Raw genomic sequence first — 20,769 nt, forward strand, 5'->3', positions numbered from 1 at the left:
CACACACAATATCCCCTATATGTGTTGATAAATATATACCAACATTGAAGAGTAGTGTATAAAAGTGGTACTGCTTGCAGTACAGTGATTGTGTTGCAGGGCTAAGACAGTCATATATTTTACTGCATTGAGGATTTTGATGAGGGAGGAATGTTTTTGTTTTTTTATTTTTAAATTTACACTGAGTTTTAGGCTAACTCGTAGACAGTAAAAGGTGATTAAGCCAAATGTTGAGTCAATGTGACAGTAAGTCATATGGTTCTCGGACAGAATGCCAACAGACAGAATGCTGAAGCACATTTGTCCGTCAGACATATGTCCAAGAGACTATGTTCTGAGTTCGGCCGAGCGCATATACGCTCAAGAGTGCTCTGTTCTAATCAGAGACTCGGGAGCCGCAACCACCTCTGGGAACCTAACCATGGGTCCCACCCTGCACGTCTCTGTCTGGGTAAAACTGTATTCATCCTTATCTATCTAATCTATCTTGTTGCCGGACTATTATCCGTGGGCCATTTGTCTGTCGGAATATTATCCGTCACACAAATGTCAGTCAGACAAATATCCTTTGGATAACAGTCCGGCCACGCAGTCACACATTATAGCAGCAGACATAGGATATTGTTGTTATTATGCTGTAGAGGCTCCCATAAAAAAATATTAGCCATGCTTATTACCTGGAAGCTGTTGCAATGCATAAGTCATTAACAAAGTTGTGTAGCTTGAGTTTAATAGTATGTACACTGCAACTGATAGAGACAGGATCTGCCTCTTAGACTGGTAACTTTGCAGTTATTTTTATTTTATATAAAGAGTCTTTACTCATTATTAGGTTTCATAGCTGCATATAGTGAGGTACAGAATGCTACTGACCTGGTAAGCAGTGAAAATTAACTGAGATATTCTTGTAATACCTTTTTCTGATCTTGCAGAAATATGTCATATTAGAGAATCTCAGGAACTGAATACCCTTCCATATTTCCTTAAGTCTTTAAAATGTTGGAGCACAGTTAATGCAGTCACCTTTGACCACTGTATAAAACATTGTCTTTTTTATAGTGTATGTGGCAGAGATGAGCTGCTAACAATTCAGCCCTGCCTGGTTCTTTATCAATTATTCATGCTGGATTCAGCATTTCTACTACTATGACATAGTCCTGGTCAAAAATGTCCCCTGAGCTTTGGGGTTTGCAGAAATAGTGCATACTTTATTAGTATCTTCTCTCAAAGTGCCGGGCACATAAAAACCACCCATGCTGATCTTGTGCTATCTTCATTTTATAAAAACAGAAATTTTGCCAGCAGTAAAGAACTAATATTATAGGCCAGTTTTGTTTATATATTCTCCTATTTCCACATAGCTTGTGCTCAATTCATTTTCAGTACGGATTTATTCATATCATAGATTGGCCAATTTACTTATGCAGTTTTGAGGTTTTTTATACTGTCTAAATAAATTATATATAATATATATATATTTTTATATATATATACGGATATAGATGATAGATATACTGTATAGATAGATAGATAGATACTTATATTTTTGTAAAAAGTTTCTTGTATTACCTGTGACTTTCATCCTCTAATTTCTTGTAATTACATCTTGTTATCATTATATTGTTATATTAAACTATTATTTATCAGATGCCATTTAATTAATAGCCCAGGTCTGTGGGCTTAGAACGATGAGTCTTTACAGTATAAAGAACAACTTTAATTTTATACTACTTATATATACAGACACACACATATACTGTATATATATATATATATATATATATATATATATATATATATATATATATATATATATATATATACATACATATACACACACACATATATACACAGACACATATATATATATACACACACACACATATACACACACAGACATATACTGTACATACACATGAACATATGCTCATGTTACTTTCATTCTCATAGATCCTTATAGTCTCAGAGTCCATAGCAGGGGCAGTTCAAGGAATTAAAATGTGGTTGTATAAACAATAGTGGCCAAAAATCTATAAAGTGAATGACACAATGATATATAGTATTCTAGACCTGTACAATTTAAATAACTGTCCATTAAAAAAGTCTGCTTTAGCCTTTTATGGGCAAGGTTACAAGTGGCGCAACACTGCGGGTTAGCGTGCTTATTACAAGTTGAAAGTAAATTGTTTGCACGCAAGCAAAAGCCGACGCTCGCTAACTTCAGGACTTCAGATACCATTACCGCGCTAACTTCTTCTCCCCATAGAGTGCAATGGAGCACACAAACTGAAAAAAAACTAACTCTTATCGCTTGCACGCTGACCTTACACCGCTTTAGACCAACTGTGATAATCTGAAGGTATTTATGAATATTTTACATTCCAGTGTTCTTTACAAAGAAGAAAATGTTCTATTTATTTTTATTTAGATATATATATGTAGTGAAGAAAAGGAGGGACTCACCAGGATTTTCAAATTATTACCTTTATTTCTTGTAACGTTTCAGGGTGTTACCCACTTTGTCAGACACCAACAAAAATAACAACCATCTACTTTACCCCCACCGTGCTTTATAAACCCTCAAAAGTGCTCCAGAACCGAGCCCCAATCAGAGGTGCCACTCCCACCGGCTGACATGATCACATGGTGACCCGGTAACCGGACTCCCTAGTGTCAATAAAGCAACATAACATATGTGAACAAACAGGCATGGAACAAACATGAAACAAACTGAGGATAGCCCCACATTGGATCATTACCGGATCAGGTTGATTGACTCTACCTGCCAAGACAGCATAATATAGCTGACAGTCTGGTTGTCATGGCAACCCTCATATAAACAACCCCATGATCACAGGATCATAAGCACAGGGTAGTTGCTGGAACATTTTTTCAGAAAAAAGTCCGGAGCCGCAGCAATAAAGTATAATGTCTTTATTTAACAATAAAACAGGTCTGGTAACAGCATAGATACTGACATGCCCTTCAGTTTAATGATAAGCTTACGCGTTTCGGCATTATCGCCGTATTCATAGCTCTCAAAATTCCTTACAACTGTTAGGCCTAATAAAGGAATAAAAACCACCGGATTGGCTGATGGGCATTAATTGTTTAACTCATTCATGTCCTGTTAGTTTCAGGATTCCCTGTTAACATAAACTCTTACCATATAAACTACCTGTAGGTCTAATAAAGGACTTAACTACAATTAAAGGAAAAGTGTAAAGTCTTACCTCCTTTACAATAAACATATGTATGTGTAAAACCAAACATTACCACACTATTGCCAAGTGTTAATATAATTGTGTCGAAAAGTTTTTAAACTTAATTTTAACCTTAATTTTCACTACCTATTTGTTTCTTATTCTAAATAGAAAACGGGAACAATAGAACGGAGTGTGATTAAATGTTATGTTCTATTATTATACATAACAGGAAAATCTTGTTCACTGTTTCGCCTATGTTCCTATACTGGACTTTTTGAGCATACAAAATACAATTTTGTTGTTTTATAGAATTATGAGACAATATTCTATTCATATTTCTCGATTGTTACAGAGCAAAAACATTTCAAGCAAATCAATTAGGTATTAAAAAAAACTAATACTTAAAGATCAGTGCGTCAAAAACCTATATAAAAAAATATAAAAATATATATGTGACCATATAGTGCATAATAATATTAAGACATCTATAAATATATAAATAAAAATTGCAAATATAAAATAATGACAAGTATAGTCATAAACCCAATCAAACCAGACCACTATGAAAAGTGATGGGAATGAAAAAATGGACAGTTCAACTAGTCCAAAATCCAAATCCTGAATCTGGAACGGATGGCAGGCTGCTTCTTCGAATTTCTTGTTGGTGTCCCAAGATGTTAAACTCTGCAGAAGTGAATAATAAAGAAAGAAGGCGCCACCATAGTGCACAATCAGATGTATAAAACACGCCAATTAAACAAGTAAGACCGTACTTACAAGATGTAAGACACTTGAGAAGTGTCACAACCGCCTTCTGGACTGTTAGAGAGTCGTCCAGCTAACTCCCACTGATAGATCTCTGAAATCCTCTTGGATGTGAGAGCGGCGATGACAAAGGAAACCAGTATCCAGCAACAGTTTCACAGAGCCGGCTCGTCCTATAATATCCAATATTGCTATAGATACAATGTATCAAATGTATCAAATGGATAAGTAATTGGTGAATAAGAAATGGTTCGTGGCAAAAGTCTTGTAAAAGCAAACAGACTTTATTTGGGGTACAAAAGCACAACGTTTCTCGGTCTCTCCTGACCGTTTCCTCAGGTGCAATATGATATTTGGAAAATATTATTGTACTGTGTGCTATAATCAGTGACAAAGAAAATGTCTCCACTCTTTTTAATCTTTGGTTCTCTTTTTTCCAATAGTGTCTCTCTGTTAGAACACAAGACTTCTTTTCTGACTCTGTTGATTACATGTGATTTATAACCTCTTTTTGAAAGTCGTTCAGACAATAGATCTGCATGTTTCTCATATTGGTCATTATTGCTGCAATTCCGTTTCAGTCTGATGAACTGGCCTTTAGCCACAGACCTGAACACCTGCTTAGGATGACTGCTCCTGGCATGGAGGAGCGTATTGCCCAAAATAGGCTTCCTGTACACTTCAGTTTCAACACCGACATTGGGGATCCCAATCAAAGTGAGATCTAGGAAATTGATTCTTGTCCTATTGAGTTCAAAGGTAAACTCCAAACCAATGTCGTTGTTGTTAAGCCATTCCACAAAGGCCTTTGCACCTTTCTCAGTGCCCCGCCATACCAGGAGCAGATCATCTATATATCGCTTGAAAAACTGTATGTTGTCCCTGTGGGGGTTCACATCTCCATAGATGCGGGACAGCTCCCACCACCCCATGAAAAGGTTGGCGAAAGAGGGCATGAATTTTGCGCCCATTGCTGTCCCGCACCTCTGGAGATAAAACACCCCCTCAAAGGAAAAATAGTTGTGTGTTAATAGGTATCGCACGACCCTCAATACATATTGTATTAGGTCTTCCGAAAAGCGTGTATCTCTTCGCAGGAAAAATTTGATAGCCATTAGACCCTTATCGTGCTGAATAGATGTGTACAGCGCTCTCACATCTATGGTTAACCACATATCCTTATCCTCCCAGTTCAAATTCCTCATCAATTTCAAAACATGGGTAGTATCCTGTAGAAAGCTTGGAAGGTCACCTACCAATGGCTGCAATACGCTATCTACCCATTGTGAGATTCTTTCAAGGAGTGATCCTATTCCACTCACAATGGGCCTACCTGTGACCCCCTCCAGGGATTTATGGACCTTAGGTAGGTGATTAAAAATAGGTATAATGGGGTTGTCTACCAGGAGAAAGTCACAGGTAGGCCCATCCAGGATACCCAATTCACTGCCATCATCAATGATCTGTGTAAGTTCTCTTTTGAACCTACTCGTGGGGTCATCCCCTAAAACCATGTAGTGGCGTGTATCTTGAAGCTGTCTTACCGCTTCTGTCACAAATTGTTCCCTTGACATTACCACAACCGAGCCCCCCTTGTCCGCACCCCTAATAACCAGACCCTCGTTGGTCTGTAAACTTTTTAGGGCTTCTCTCTCCTTGAAACTCAAGTTGTGTTGTTTACTAAGGGGAGCTTGGTGTAGCAATGTTAGGTCTTTTTCAATTCTTTCCTGGAAAGCCTTGAGTATATTGCCCCTGTAGTGAATGTGGTAAAATTTGGAGGTTTCCTTAAATTTGGGTAATTGGTATGCCTCCCTGTGCTCATCAATTGCTCCTTCAGACAAAAGTGACTCCATGCCTACTATATCACAATTCTCATTGAAGGTAAATTCATTTCTAGCACTCTGATTGGCCAAATTCCCAATGGTTCCCACCTTTGCTTCACCATCCTCAGTATTATGGAAATATTTTTTCACTGTCAAACCTCTAATCAATTTATTTACATCAACAAGTGTGCTGAACAAATTGAATTTTTGTGACGGCACAAATCCTAGGCCTAAACATAAAACCTTTTTCTCCATGTCTGATAATACATAGTTAGATAGATTGATCACACTCATGTCATTAATCACTGGTACTTGCTCCCTTGTCTGCCTCGTCTGGTTGACCTGCGGTTTTGTCTCACTTGACCACCTTGGTCCCCTCTGCCTCTCCCCCCTCCCTCCGGTTTCTTGGGGGGAAGGCGAAAAACCTGTTCCAAATCCTGTCTATCACTTTGGTCTAATCTCCCTGCTCCTACAGTGGGTGTACCATCATCTGGAGTGTACTTAGATCCTCCCTGATGTTTCTTTAAGATTGAAGGTATAGTTGGATTGGAATCTTTTGGTCTTACCACTGGTTGAGCAACAACAGATGGTATGTCCCGGTTTCCAATCTCATTATCCTCACCTCCTGATGCTGAGCTATCGTCGTAAGACTCTGCTTCGCTTTCTGAAAATTGGACTCTCTTTCCCCTGTTACTCACAGGCTGTTCCTCTATTGGGTTTGAAATATCTGTGCCCCTATTCCCCTTGTTGTTGAAGGAGCCTCTGCCCCTTCCTCTTCCTCGTGATCTATTATACGCCCTGCGTCCCTCTGATCTATCCTTCCTATTCCAGACAAATACTCTGTTATTATCATAATCTGATTGGTCTCTTAGGTATTTATTATGTTTGCTGTTAATGAGTAATACCTTGGTCTCCAAGAGTGTTTTTTGTAATATTCCATCATATTTTGGGTATTCAATTGCACTTCTCCTAAGATTTAGCTCTATCTGTAAAGTCTCAATCTGCTGGTTAACCATGTTAAGAGATTTAGTTTTGAAATTGACCAAATGCAGCATCAAGCGTAGTGAACAGTCTGACAGAATTATGTTCCATTCGTTAATAAATTCCCGATCCTCCGTTTGGAAGGTGGGGAATTTATTAACTCTCAATCCCCTAGGTATAATTTTTAACTCATAGTATTTGTTGAGGGTCATTATGTCCCATCTTAATTTACTCTCTTTGAGAAGTAAAAACTCCATTTCTTTAAACAGTTTTGCCAGTGTAAATTTGGACCTATCTGTGCAAAACACCTCTTCTAACTCAAGGGTACTGTCATCTCGTTCCTGAAATGTTTACAAGGAGAAGAATTCCCTACCTTCACTTGTAACTGCAACCTCCATAATTAGCCTTTTTGTTTGAAAAGATTTTTTTAATAAATATTAGGGAATACACAATCCCATAGATAGTGAACCAGTACTATGCTACACTTCCAATTAATGTACTTTGTCTAAGAAATCAGATCAGTAAGGGACCTATCAGAGGCTATTGCAATCTACACAATTACTGGTATAATAATTAATAGCATTAAGGCCGCTCAATATATCAAATACAATGGCTGTAACTATAACTAGAACAGCTGAATTTGATTAATTTCTCATAGGGGTGAATCCATAAATCGGGAAACCCATAATTAGGGAAGACATGTGATTATTCCAGGTGATACGGGAAAACCAGTTAATTTAGATAAGTATACTATAGTATTATTTAGCGATTCCCACTACATCAAGCATGGTATGCAATGTGATTCTTGACACTAATTAGTATTAGATCTCCCTTCAAAAGCCTACGATCTACCAAAAAGTGAAAAGTAAAAAAGGAGAAAAATAAACTAGTAATAATTACTGATCGTAGCATGTGTCAAATCATACATTCCATGCAATAACATAAAATAAAAAGTCCCAACAATGTAGGTAACAACAGCAACAGTTCATGTACTAAAAAGTCCCAACGATGTAGGTAACAACAGCAACAGTTCATGTACTAACAGCAACAGTTCATGTACTTCATAAATCCATCAATATTAGTATTAATATGAGGACTGGTGTTATTACTAGGATAGAGAATTAGAGTTCCACAGTAACTCGTACATCCGACGTTATATATGTATATAAATACCAGTTGTGCAGTATATCCCAGAATGTGAAGAGGGAAATGGGTGCTTCAAATATAGACAGCCATATGTTAATAATATTAATAATATAGTATGCGTACTCTTCCAATGTAGTAAGTCCTGAATACTTAGACCCTTGTATCCAAATGGTGCTCGTAGTATTTATCTGTAATCAGAGCACCATCCCAGAATTTAACCCTGTAAACTGCCCACAAGAACCAATTGATAAGCGAAAAGTGAAGCCGTACACTTGTATAAAGAAAGTCTAGTGGTCCCCTGTCAAGGGAAACAAGGTCTTAAACAATGGTGACTTGTGTGGATTGTACGATAGAAATCTCGGTACTTACCCCCAATCTTCACGGCTTACAAACCTGGCGCGGTGAATTTGGTGTGTAGTACCTTATGAGTGACTGGATTCTCCCGGTTGTGGTAATGTCAAGGGAACAATTTGTGACAGAAGCGGTAAGACAGCTTCAAGATACACGCCACTACATGGTTTTAGGGGGTGACCCCACGAGTAGGTTCAAAAGAGAACTTACACAGATCATTGATGATGGCAGTGAATTGGGTATCCTGGATGGGCCTACCTGTGACTTTCTCCTGGTAGACAACCCCATTATACCTATTTTTAATCACCTACCTAAGGTCCATAAATCCCTGGAGGGAGTCACAGGTAGGCCCATTGTGAGTGGAATAGGATCACTCCTTGAAAGAATCTCACAATGGGTAGATAGTGTATTGCAGCCATTGGTAGGTTACCTTCCAAGCTTTCTACAGGATACTACCCATGTTTTGAAATTGATGAGGAATTTGAACTGGGAGGATGAGGATATGTGGTTAACCATAGATGTGAGAGCGCTGTACACATCTATTCAGCACGATAAGGGTCTAATGGCTATCGAATTTTTCCTGCGAAGAGATACACGCTTTTCGGAAGACCTAATACAATATGTATTGAGGGTCGTGCGATACCTATTAACACACAACTATTTTTCCTTTGAGGGGGTGTTTTATCTCCAGAGGTGCGGGACAGCAATGGGCGCGAAATTCGCGCCCTCTTTCGCCAACCTTTTCATGGGGTGGTGGGAGCTGCCCCGCATCTATGGAGATGAGAACCCCCACAGGGACAACATACAGTTTTTCAAGCAATATATAGATGATCTGCTCCTGGTATGGCGGGGCACTGAGAAAGGTGCAAAGGCCTTTGTGGAATGGCTTAACAACAACGACATTGGTTTGGAGTTTACCTTTGAACTCAATAGGACAAGAATCAATTTCCTAGATCTCACTTTGATTGGGATCCCCAATGTCGGTGTTGAAACTGAAGTGTACAGGAAGCCTATTTCGGGCAATACGCTCCTCCATGCCAGGAGCAGTCATCCTAAGCAGGTGTTCAGGTCTGTGGCTAAAGGCCAGTTCATCAGACTGAAACAGAATTGCAGCAATAATGACCAATATGAGAAACATGCAGATCTATTGTCTGAACGACTTTCAAAAAGAGGTTATAAATCACATGTAATCAACAGAGTCAGAAAAGAAGTCTTGTGTTCTAACAGAGAGACACTATTGGAAAAAAGAGAACCAAAGATTAAAAAGAGTGGAGACATTTTCTTTGTCACTGATTATAGCACACAGTACAATAATATTTGCCAAATAGTGAGAAAACACTTTAAAATGCTGGCGGCTGATGAAGCTTTATCAGAACTTGTAGGCAAGGGATGTAGATGCTCTTTTAGAAGAGGGGTCTCTGTAGGAAATATTTTGGCCCCTACACAACTCAAAGAGGTACTAAGAGAGGATACAAGCTCTTGGCTCAGATTCAAAGGAGTCTACAGGTGCAGTAATATCACATGCAAAGCATGCGAACATCTGCAGACAGGTGAAGGCTTTATATGTAGTGCTACCCAAAAACACTACAATCAGAGAGAGTGCATGAATTGCAGAAATACATTCACAGTCTACCTGGCAAGTTGTGCGACCTGTGGTTTCCAGTATGTAGGGATGACCACAAGGGAGACCAGAGTGCGCATTAGAGAACATCTCTCTGATATTAAGGCTGGTACCCTAACAACCCCACTCGTCCAGCATTTCAAATTGGTCCATAATAAAAACAATTCAAGTTTTAAATGGACCATAATATAGAGTGTAAAGGCTGGCCGAAGAGGGGGAGATAAGAAGACAGCACTCGCACGAAGAGAGATCTTTTGGATATTTCAAATGAGAACCAGACATCCTATTGGGCTAAATTCAGCCTATGACCTTATAAATTACTGGTACTAAGAAAAGCATGTAGCAGGCTAGGATAGCACATCCTTTATGAGCCCCTATACCCTATTGTTTATGGTTTAATAACGTAATATCAGAGCCTTTTATGTTTAGATATAAGCACTTCTAAGCATAGGTCCATTTTGTTAATTATTTATTTCCAATGTAGACACCTAATTGATTTGCTTGAAATGTTTTTGCTCTGTAACAATCGAGAAATATGAATAGAATATTGTCTCATAATTCTATAAAACAACAAAATTGTATTTTGTATGCTCAAAAAGTCCAGTATAGGAACATAGGCGAAACAGTGAACAAGATTTTACTGTTATGTATAATAATAGAACATAACATTTAATCACACTCCATTCTATTGTTCCCGTTTTCTATTTAGAATAAGAAACAAACAGGTAGTGAAAATTAAGGTTAAAATTAAGTTTAAAAACTTTTCGACACAATTATATTAACACTTGGCAATAGTGTGGTAATGTTTGGTTTTACACATACATATGTTTATTGTAAAGGAGGTAAGACTTTACACTTTTCCTTTAATTGTAGTTAAGTCCTTTATTAGACCTACAGGTAGTTTATATGGTAAGAGTTTATGTTAACAGGGAATCCTGAAACTAACAGGACATGAATGAGTTAAACAATTAATGCCCATCAGCCAATCCGGTGGTTTTTATTCCTTTATTAGGCCTAACAGTTGTAAGGAATTTTGAGAGCTATGAATACGGCGATAATGCCGAAACGCGTAAGCTTATCATTAAACTGAAGGGCATGTCAGTATCTATGCTGTTACCAGACCTGTTTTATTGTTAAATAAAGACATTATACTTTATTGCTGCGGCTCCGGACTTTTTTCTGAAAATTTGCATTGAGCCGATTCCTGGAATTGCAGCCCATTTGTTTCCCAGACCCTGTGGATTTACCTGCCAGGATTTGTACGAGGTGACCGAGAGGAGGTCAGTGAGACCAATAACGGAGGACCGGGAATTCCTTTGCCCCCCACGTAAGTCGGCACCTGGCAGTGACGTCATATTCGAGTGCCGTCAGGAGTGTGAATCAGGCGGCGTCCGGGGAAGCGGGCTTGTCGAGCGAGGAGGCTCCAAGCAGAGCGCACGGACCCAAGGCCACTGGGAGAATCCAGTCACTCATAAGGCACTACACACCAAATTCACCGCGCCAGGTTTGTAAGCCGTGAAGATTGGGGGTAAGTACCGAGATTTCTATCGTATAATCCACACAAGTCACCATTGTTTAAGACCTTGTTTCCCTTGACAGGGGACCACTAGACTTTCTCTAGTTGCTGGAACAGCCAATCACATCCTAATCAGGCCCGGTCCTCAGATGCAAAAAATCTCCAAGCTAAGGCAAGAAACCTAAGGGCATCAAAAACATACAAATATAGTTAAAGCTACAAAAGCAGGAAACAAAACACAACAATACAAATGTAATAATAAAATAATAAAAATAACAAACAGAACGAGGCTCCAAAATCATAACAATGACTATACATGGCCGAGTTTGAGACCAGTGATGACAGCTTCTTTAGGGACCAGCATGTGATATTGTATAACGCTACATTGTCGACCTGATATTGGTCTGGAGAGGGAGCAGGGAGTCTTTGGATGAATGGTTCAGTAATTTAAATCTTGCAAACCAAGCTCTAAAGTTTAAAATGGATGCTGACAAATTGAAAATTCATTTTTTGGACCTCTGCCTTTACAAAGAGGGAGGTAGACTCAATTCCACACTGTTCTGGAAGACTACTGACCGTAATTCACTCCTTACGTACACCAGTGGGCACTCGCCATCACTGAAAAGGACATTACCCAAGTCTCAATTCAAGAGGGTGTATTGCAACAATTTTTGATGAGGACAAGGCTGCAGCCCAAAAGAATGAGAAGTATATGAGGTTCCGGCAAAGAGGGTATCCATCGAAGGTTTTTAATAAACAGGTTCAAGAACTGACCATGGTCAAAACCAAAACACAACAGGAGCAACTCACTTTTGTCACCCCATTTACGAGTGACAAGAAAGACATAAGAACAACCTTGGACAAGCATTGGGACATAATGAAAAGTGATCCTACCCTTCCGTTTGGACAGATGAAAGCACCGCGAATAGGATATAGAAGAGCAAGATCACAGCGTGATATGTTAGTGAAAACGGATCCTAGGTCCAGCTACCAGAAGAAGACCTGGCTGGACACTACAAAACCTGACTGCTTTAGGTGCCTTGGATGCACCACCTGCAGTGCTCTGCAGATGGGCCAATATTTCACACATTCATCCAAGAAAATAAGGTACAAACACAAGTACAGACTTACCTGCAGAACCACACATGTGGTTTATCTTCTACATTGTCCATGTTGCCTCTTCTACGTAGGGAAACCACAGATGATTTGAGGACTAGAATGGCCAATCATAGGTCGACCATAAGATTGGCCATAGAGAAAGGGACCTCAGACCAACCGGTGGCCAGACATTTTGTCCATACAGTGGTTAACCTTAAGTATATCATTATTCACCACGTCCCACCCCTACCACGAGGGGGGGATAGGGGTAAGGTACTGCTTCAGAAGAAAGCCAGATGAATGTACAGGTTGAGAACTATGGCCCTGAATATCATGAATTCACACCTGGATTGGCATTACTTCCTATGAGGACATATTTTGAATTGTGCCTGTGAGTGGATACTCCACTATATGTGGCCTCCTGCTGCTGTGGTTTATGTGGGATTTTTATGTGTGTATTTATTTTTATGATTTTTTGTCTTTTTGCTTTATGTTGGTATTTGTATTGTTAGTTTTTGCTCCTGTTTTTTTTTCCCCTTTTTTTCTCTTTTTGTAACCTTATTCTAGTGGTCAGTTGGTTTATGGGCATAATGGGCATAGAGTTTGGCATGATGTCCCTGTGTCTGCTTCTGTATTCTGCAGGTTAGCCCACTGGATATCGGTGGATTTTGTGTGCATTTTTTTTATGGTCATTTTGTATTCATTTTGACTGTATTTTTAAGTGCTGCTATGCTTAGGACAATATTTCTGTACACTCGCTGACCTTCTATTATGATTTTGGAGCCTCGTTCTGCTTGTTATTTTTATTATTTTATTGTTACATTTGTATTGTTGTGTTTTGTTTCCTGCTTTTGTAGCTTTAACTATATTTGTATGTTTTTGATGCCCTTAGGTTTCTTGCCTTAGCTTGAAGATCTTTTTGCATCTGAGGACCGGGCCTGATTAGGATGTGATTGGCTGTTCCAGCCACTACCCCGTGCTTATGATCCTGTGATCATGGGGGTTGTTTATATGAGGGTTGCCATTACAACCAGACTGTCAGCTATATTATGCTGTCTTGGCAGGTAGAGTCAATCACCCTGATCCGGTAATGATCCGATTTGGGGCTATCATCAGTTTGTTTCATGTCTGTTCCATGCCTGTTTTGGTTGTATGATGCTGAGTACTTTAAAACATTGTTATGTTGTTTAATTGACACTAGGGAGTCCGGATACTGAGTCACCTTCTGATGATGTCAGCCGGTGGGAGTGGCACCTCTTATTGGGGCTCGGTTCTGGAGCACTTGTGAGGGTTTATAGGCACTGTAGGGGCAAGTAGATGGTTGTTATTTTTGTTGGTGTCTGACAAAGTGGGTAACACACAGAAACGTTACAAGAAACAAAGGTAATGATTTAAAAATTCTGGCTAGTGCATCCTTTTCTTCACTACCTATACTTTTATCTTGGAAGCACCCTGGGTGGATGTTTGGTAACCGTGCGTGCTGGCCCTTTGCATACTTATATATATATATATATATATATATATATATATATTATTTTTTTTGTAAACTATATATCTATACCTATATTATATATGTGAACAATACCTATATATATATATATATATATATATACACACAAGATGAGGTAAAGCACTGTATTGCCACAAAGTCTTACTTATTCAAGTGCACGTAGACTTACAGGGTCCTGCTAGCCCCAATCGTTATCCAATCCAAGAACAAAGATTGTGCTATGGAGGAGAATGTTGCCGATGCTCTGTCACGGGGGATCATCTGCAAATCCTGCTCTCCTGCAGGGGCTTGCTTCTTCTTTGTGAAGAAAAAGGGTGGCGAGTTAAGACCATGCATCGATTATAGTGGTCTTAATCATCTTACCATTAAGAATGCTTACCCTATTCCGCTCATTACGGAACTCTTTGACCGCCTTGAGGGAGCTAGGGTCTTTACTAAACTTGATTTGAGAGGAACGTACAATCTCGTTAGGATCAAGGAGGGCCACGAATGGAAAACAGCATTTAACACCAGGAGCGGGCATTATGAGTATCTTATAATGCCCTTTGGCCTATGTAATGCTCCTGCTGTTTTCCAAGAATGTATTAATGATATCCTATGAGATATGTTGCAACATTGTGTTGTGGTGTACCTAGACGACATCCTCATACACTCACCCACACTTGACGCTCATCGTTCTGATGTTACACAGGTTCTTCAGAGACTACGTGAGAACGGCCTGTTTTGTAAACTCGAGAAATGGGAGTCCCATCAGACTCAAGTAACCTTCTTAGGTTATGTTATCTCTGTTGCAGGGTTCTCCATGGATCTTGACAAGTTATCTGCAGTTCTGCAGTGGCCTCGCCCAGTTGGTCTTCGGTCTATTCAATGTTTTTTGGGGTTCAACAATTACTATAGAAAGTTTATTAAAAACTTTTCTTCCTTGGTCAAACCTATCACAGACATGACCCGTAAATAGAATGATCCACTCTATTGGTCACCTACTGCCATTAAGGCCTTTGATAGTCTTAAGACTGCCTTTGCTGCCGCTACAGTTCTGGCTCATCCTAACCCTCTCCTGCCTTTCGTTCTTGAGGTTGATGCGTCTGAGACTGGAGTAGGTGCCCTCTTGTCTCAACGTTCTTTGCCTGATGGTTCCTTGCATCCGTGTGGTTTCTTCTCTAAGAAATTGTCTCCAGCGGAGTGCAATTATGAAATTGGCGACAGGGAATTACTGGCCATAATTTTGGCACTCAAGGAATGGAGGCATCTTCTCAAGGGTACTAGTGTGCCAGTGCTCATTCTTACTGACCACAAGAATTTAACTTATCTATCTGAAGCAAAACGCTAGATGGGCGCTATTTTTGTCTCGGTTTAATTATGTGGTCTCCTACCTGCCTGGTAGTAAGAATGTTAGGGCTGATGCCCTCTCTCGACAATTTTTGCCTCTGTCCAAGGAGGAGTCTGTACCTACTCCAGTTATACCTCCTGACCATATTTTGGCTACCATACGTACTAATTTGACTTCTCCCTTAGGGGAGGAGATCCTGGCTGCACAAACCAATGCACCTCCTGAGAAACCTAGTGGTAAGTGTTTTGTTCCTGAGAGTCTTCGAACTAAACTTTTGCACACTTACCACTATCTTAAAGCCGCAGGTCACCCAGGCAAGAACCAAATGATTTGGTCTGTCACTCGACAATTCTGGTGACCAGGTCTTCGTTCTGATGTTGCTGCGTATGTTGCCTCCTGCTCAGTTTGTGCACAGAATAATACTCCTCAACGTCTTTCTGTGGGTCTTCTTCAACCTATTGCTAATGGTGAGCGTCCTTGGACACATCTTTCCATGGACTTCATTGTCGAGCTCCCTGTTTCCAATGGCAATACTGTTATCCTTATGGTGGTTGACCGTTTTTCTAAAATGTCACATTGCATTCCTTTTAAGAAGTTGCCTACCGCTCAGGAGCTTGCTTCAATTTTTGCCTGGGAGGTCTTCTGTTTACATGGGTTACCCAAGGAGATAGTGTCGGACTGCAGTAACCAGTTTGTCTCCAGATTTTGGCGTTCCTTTTGTGCTCAAATGGGGATCCAGCTTTCATTCTCTTCTGCATATCACCCTCAATCCAAAGGTGCTGTGGAACGGTTTAATCAAGCTCTGGAACAGTTCCTCCATTGCTATGTCTCAGATCACCACAATAATTGATCTGAACTGTTACCTTGGGCAGAGTTTGCTCGTAATAGTGCTGTTAATGCTTCCTCCAAGTTATCCCCGTTCATGGCGAATTATGGGTTTCAACCATCCTTGTTGCCCGATTCATTCATGTCTCAGGGTATTCCGGCTTTGGAGGAGCATCTCCGGCAACTCCGTTCCACGTGGATGCAGATTCAGGACTGCCTTCATCATTCTATACAGCGCCAAAAATTCCAGGCTGATTGTAGGCGTCTGCCCGTGCCTTCCTACAAGGTTGGTGAGAGAGTTTGGCTGTCCTCCTGCAACTTGAACCTTCATATGCCTTCCAATAAACTGGCTCCCTGTTATGTTGGTCCTTTTTGAATACTCCAACAGGTCAATCCTGTAGCCTACGCTCTTGACCTTCCTCCTGCGATGCGCATCTCCAATGTTTGTCATGTCTCCCTCTTGAAACCATTGGTTTGCAATTGGTTTACCACTGTGTTGCCTTGTCCCCGTCCTATCTTTGTTGACAACCATGAGGAGTATGAGGTCAGCAGCATTATTGACTCTCGCATGTCCAGGGGCCGCGTACAGTATTTGGTTCACTGGAGGGGCTACGGTCCGGAGGAGCATTCATGGGTTCCCTCCTCTGATGTTCATGCTCCCGCCCTCCTCCGTGCCTTCCATGCCTGTTTCCCCAATAAGCCTTTTGTCCTCCCACGGGGGAGGGGTCGTTGAGGGGAGGGTACTGTCAGGCTTTTTTCCCTGTTTTGTTTGCCATGTGCTGCTGGCAGCCATTTTACTCACCTCTCTTGCTGACTCTGGTGCAAACTATGTGATGCTGCTGATTTCCTGCCCTTCCTTTTATGGCCAGACTGGTATATATCATCCGTGTGAGACAGGATGCAGTCTCAGAATTGTGATGTCATCACTTATTATTTAAAGGGCCTCTGTTCAGTATGCTTTGCCCTTGCATTGTCTCAGACCTGTTTGTGAGAGCTCCTGTATATTACCTGGCTGTCTGACGTCCCTCCTGGTTCCTGATCCCTGGCTTGTTCCTGACTCTGTTGTTCTCCTTGTTCCTGATTCCGGCTCGTCTGACTACTTGCTTTGGCTCCTGACTCAGCTTGTCTGACTACTAGCTCTGGTTTTGATTCCTGGCTTGTTTTTTTACTTTTTTATTATTTTTTGCTATTAATCAAGGTGTGATTATTTTTGCACTTCTCGTCTCAGTCTGATTCCTGGCACCCTGACATAATCTAGGTGATAGTTAATTATTGTAATACGTTTTCATCTTGCACTACTGCTCAACCATCTGAATGTATCGTTTAGGTTAGTAGGATGGAAAGACTGTGCACTGTTTTTCTACTGCTATATGGTCCCTTTTAAACTTTGTCAAATATTTTTTTAACAATATTTACCTTTTTCATTTTAGCATGAACTGAAAACAAAACGGTGACTACAAGTCTCTATGCAATACACTCTTCCATATATTTCTGCACTTCGTCCCTGACGGGTTCTCTAAGGGAGTTAGCATTATCTGCATTATTCCCACTGTTAATATAGGGGTTTTAATTATGGCGATATGACCTTTTTAAATCACTTAATTCTCTCTGGCTTTGCGCAAGCTGTTTATTTAACTCTTGTATCTTTGCTAGTAAATCTACGTTATGCTTATCTAAGGTGGTTAGGTTTTTGGCAAACTCATCCATTTTATTTTTGGCTATTTTTAAATCCTCTTCGCATCTGCGTGAGGAGCGAATACTACTTTCTAGCTCCTGTATTTGCAATTCTTTGTCTATGAGACAAAGCGACATTTCGTCAATAATGCATATCACAAGGGGCCAAGTTTTAGTATTAGTTCGTCTCGCTTTTTGAGAACCTTGCATTGCTTAATCATTAATCATTCTTGGAATAATTAACTTTTTTCATTCCACCTACTATCATTAATGGCAAGATTTTTATCCTTAATTTCAAGAATATTTATGTAATCATTGAATTCACCCGCAATATTAACCCCTTAAGGACCAGCGACGTACCCTGTATGTCGCTGGCCTTTTTTTGGGACTTGATTATTTTATAGCGTGGTCTTGCCACCAGCGTTGAGACTGCTCTATTCCACAAAGCCTGCTGGAGGGAGGGAATTAATAGCGTGTTCTTGCTAGACTTGTGCTATTATGTCTTGAAAAAATCCTTAACAACCAGTGACATACAGGGTACATTGTGGTCATTAAGGGGTTAAACCTCTATTTAATGTGGCCTATAATGTCCCTCTTAAGGACCTGACCTCGAGTAAAGGATATTGTTAGGGCACAACCTTCAACGTCATGTACAGAATTAAATGATTCACTTCTGGCTACAGACATTATTATATTGCCTTAGTATTTAGTTAAATTCAAATGCTAATACAATTTTTAGCAATAAAAAGAGAGGAAAAAAATTATGTTTAAAAAAAAATAATAATATTAATTTTGAAATATGAAAAATTATTATTTTTATGAATTTTGAAATATGAACAATTTATATTTGTATGAATTTTGAAATATGAAAAATTAATATTTTTGATTAATTTTGAAATACGAAATTTTTTTAATTTTATTAATTTTTCAAAAATTCATCTTTAATAATATTTCGAGATATTAATATTAATCTTGAAATACAAAAATCAATATTTCAATTTTCAAAAAAAATTATATTTTCAAAATATTAATTTCGAAATATGAAATTTTTTCTCTTTTTTTATAATAATTTCTATTTACTGCAAATATATTCTATCAATATGATAAATATTAATAATATCTCATGCAAAGTGCCTCCATATAATATGTCAGTATATTTATAGGAATCTCAGTAGTGCTCTCCAAATAATATGGCAGTATATGGCAGTTATAACACAATATATTTAATAATTATCCTTTAAAAATAAACCCTCAATCAATATGCATCTACTAGACAATAAAATTAATATAAATTCCTGAATTCTTTTTATTAGTTGATATCTATGAACACATTGAAATATATTTGTAGGAACAAGAATACAAATCAATACTATACATGTTTAAATTATTAAAATATGCTCTACACTCTTTATAAAGCTCATAAAAGTTTACCTTTAGAACTAGCCTTATTCACAATAGCCTTTCATTCAGAGTTGCATTTAAAATATCACAATAAGACTTAAGATAGCAGCTACTAGCATTCGACAATACAATTAACAGTGCTAAGTTAAACAATAGGACAATATACACTTCTATTAAAACATCAGAAATTGTATATATTATTTGTGCCAATAGCCAAACTCTGAGTTATAACTCTATAGTTTCACAGATAAATTACCTAGTATCAAGGATTTGTTTAACAATACACAGGCTATGAAATATTAGTTAAAATACAAACTGCTCTCTTTAATCTGTCAACTGTAATTTAAACTGCAGTGACTATGCATATATTTGTGTTAAAATATTAATTGCAACCTTTTTTTTTCTTATATATATGTTACCCAAAATGACCAAAATCGATAATTCAGTTACCATAAAAACTCCTTGTTTCATCTCAGAAGACAGATAAGTAAATTTTTGCATTCAATGAGAAAAGGCAGTCAGCTTGCTTAGAATGATTGTATTTCAAACACCCAGCAGCAGTTCTCACTCAAGGTTAGCAGCATCTGTCCTTTTTTCCCTCTCTTGCCTTACTTATATATGTTTTCACTCATTTATGAAACCATGTGGGTGGCCCTACGGAAACTGATCATCCCATTGGTCAGTTGGGAAGTCTTATCGGATTGGCCCTAGGCTTGGCATGGTTATCATGGAAACGCATCTTTTAACAGTTAAGTCTTTTGACTGTTATACTGGATTCTGGCCATCGGGGGCAGCATGACAAACAACACAGCAATACATTTTTAACCATTTCTACACAGTAAAAGAAAATATTTCTTTAAAATATGTAATAAATGCCATAATTTCTTTACATTAATAAATTACATATTCAAATGTATTGGGCTAGGTCACAATATTTCTTCTGATTATTTTAATATGAAACATCACATGTCTTTAACATTATATTACATTAAAACAATTTATATTGCTAACTATTCAAAATTAATAGCATTTAAAATCCATATATATATATTCATGCAAATTCAGCATGTTTCACATTCCTGAATATATAAATTGATGCCCATGACCACTTGTTGTCTGTAACACAAAGAAATAATTGTTAGAAATGTTAAACATTCATATATCTATTTTCATTGTTTATCAATCTCAGGAAATATTTATCTAATATGATTGCTATCTGTCCATGCTTCTTAGGTCCACAATTTCCCCTATTCATGTGTTTATATTTAATATCACATAAATAAACAGTCTCATATCCATTAAAATATATATTTTCCTATAATGCTGATGTATATTTTACTTGAAATCTAAATACAGTTGTATTTTCAGTAAATTTCAAAATTACATTGTGACGTGCTTTTGTTGTTCAAGTTTTCATTGCCCTACTTACATAGCATGGGGTCAATTTGCATTTGAAAAGTAAATGGTTACTTTCTCACAAAATATGTCACCTGAAACATACTTCTAGGCAACGTTGTAAGGA

The sequence above is a fragment of the Bombina bombina genome, chromosome 1 (genome assembly GCF_027579735.1).
Source record: "Bombina bombina isolate aBomBom1 chromosome 1, aBomBom1.pri, whole genome shotgun sequence".
NCBI lineage: Eukaryota > Metazoa > Chordata > Amphibia > Anura > Bombinatoridae > Bombina > Bombina bombina.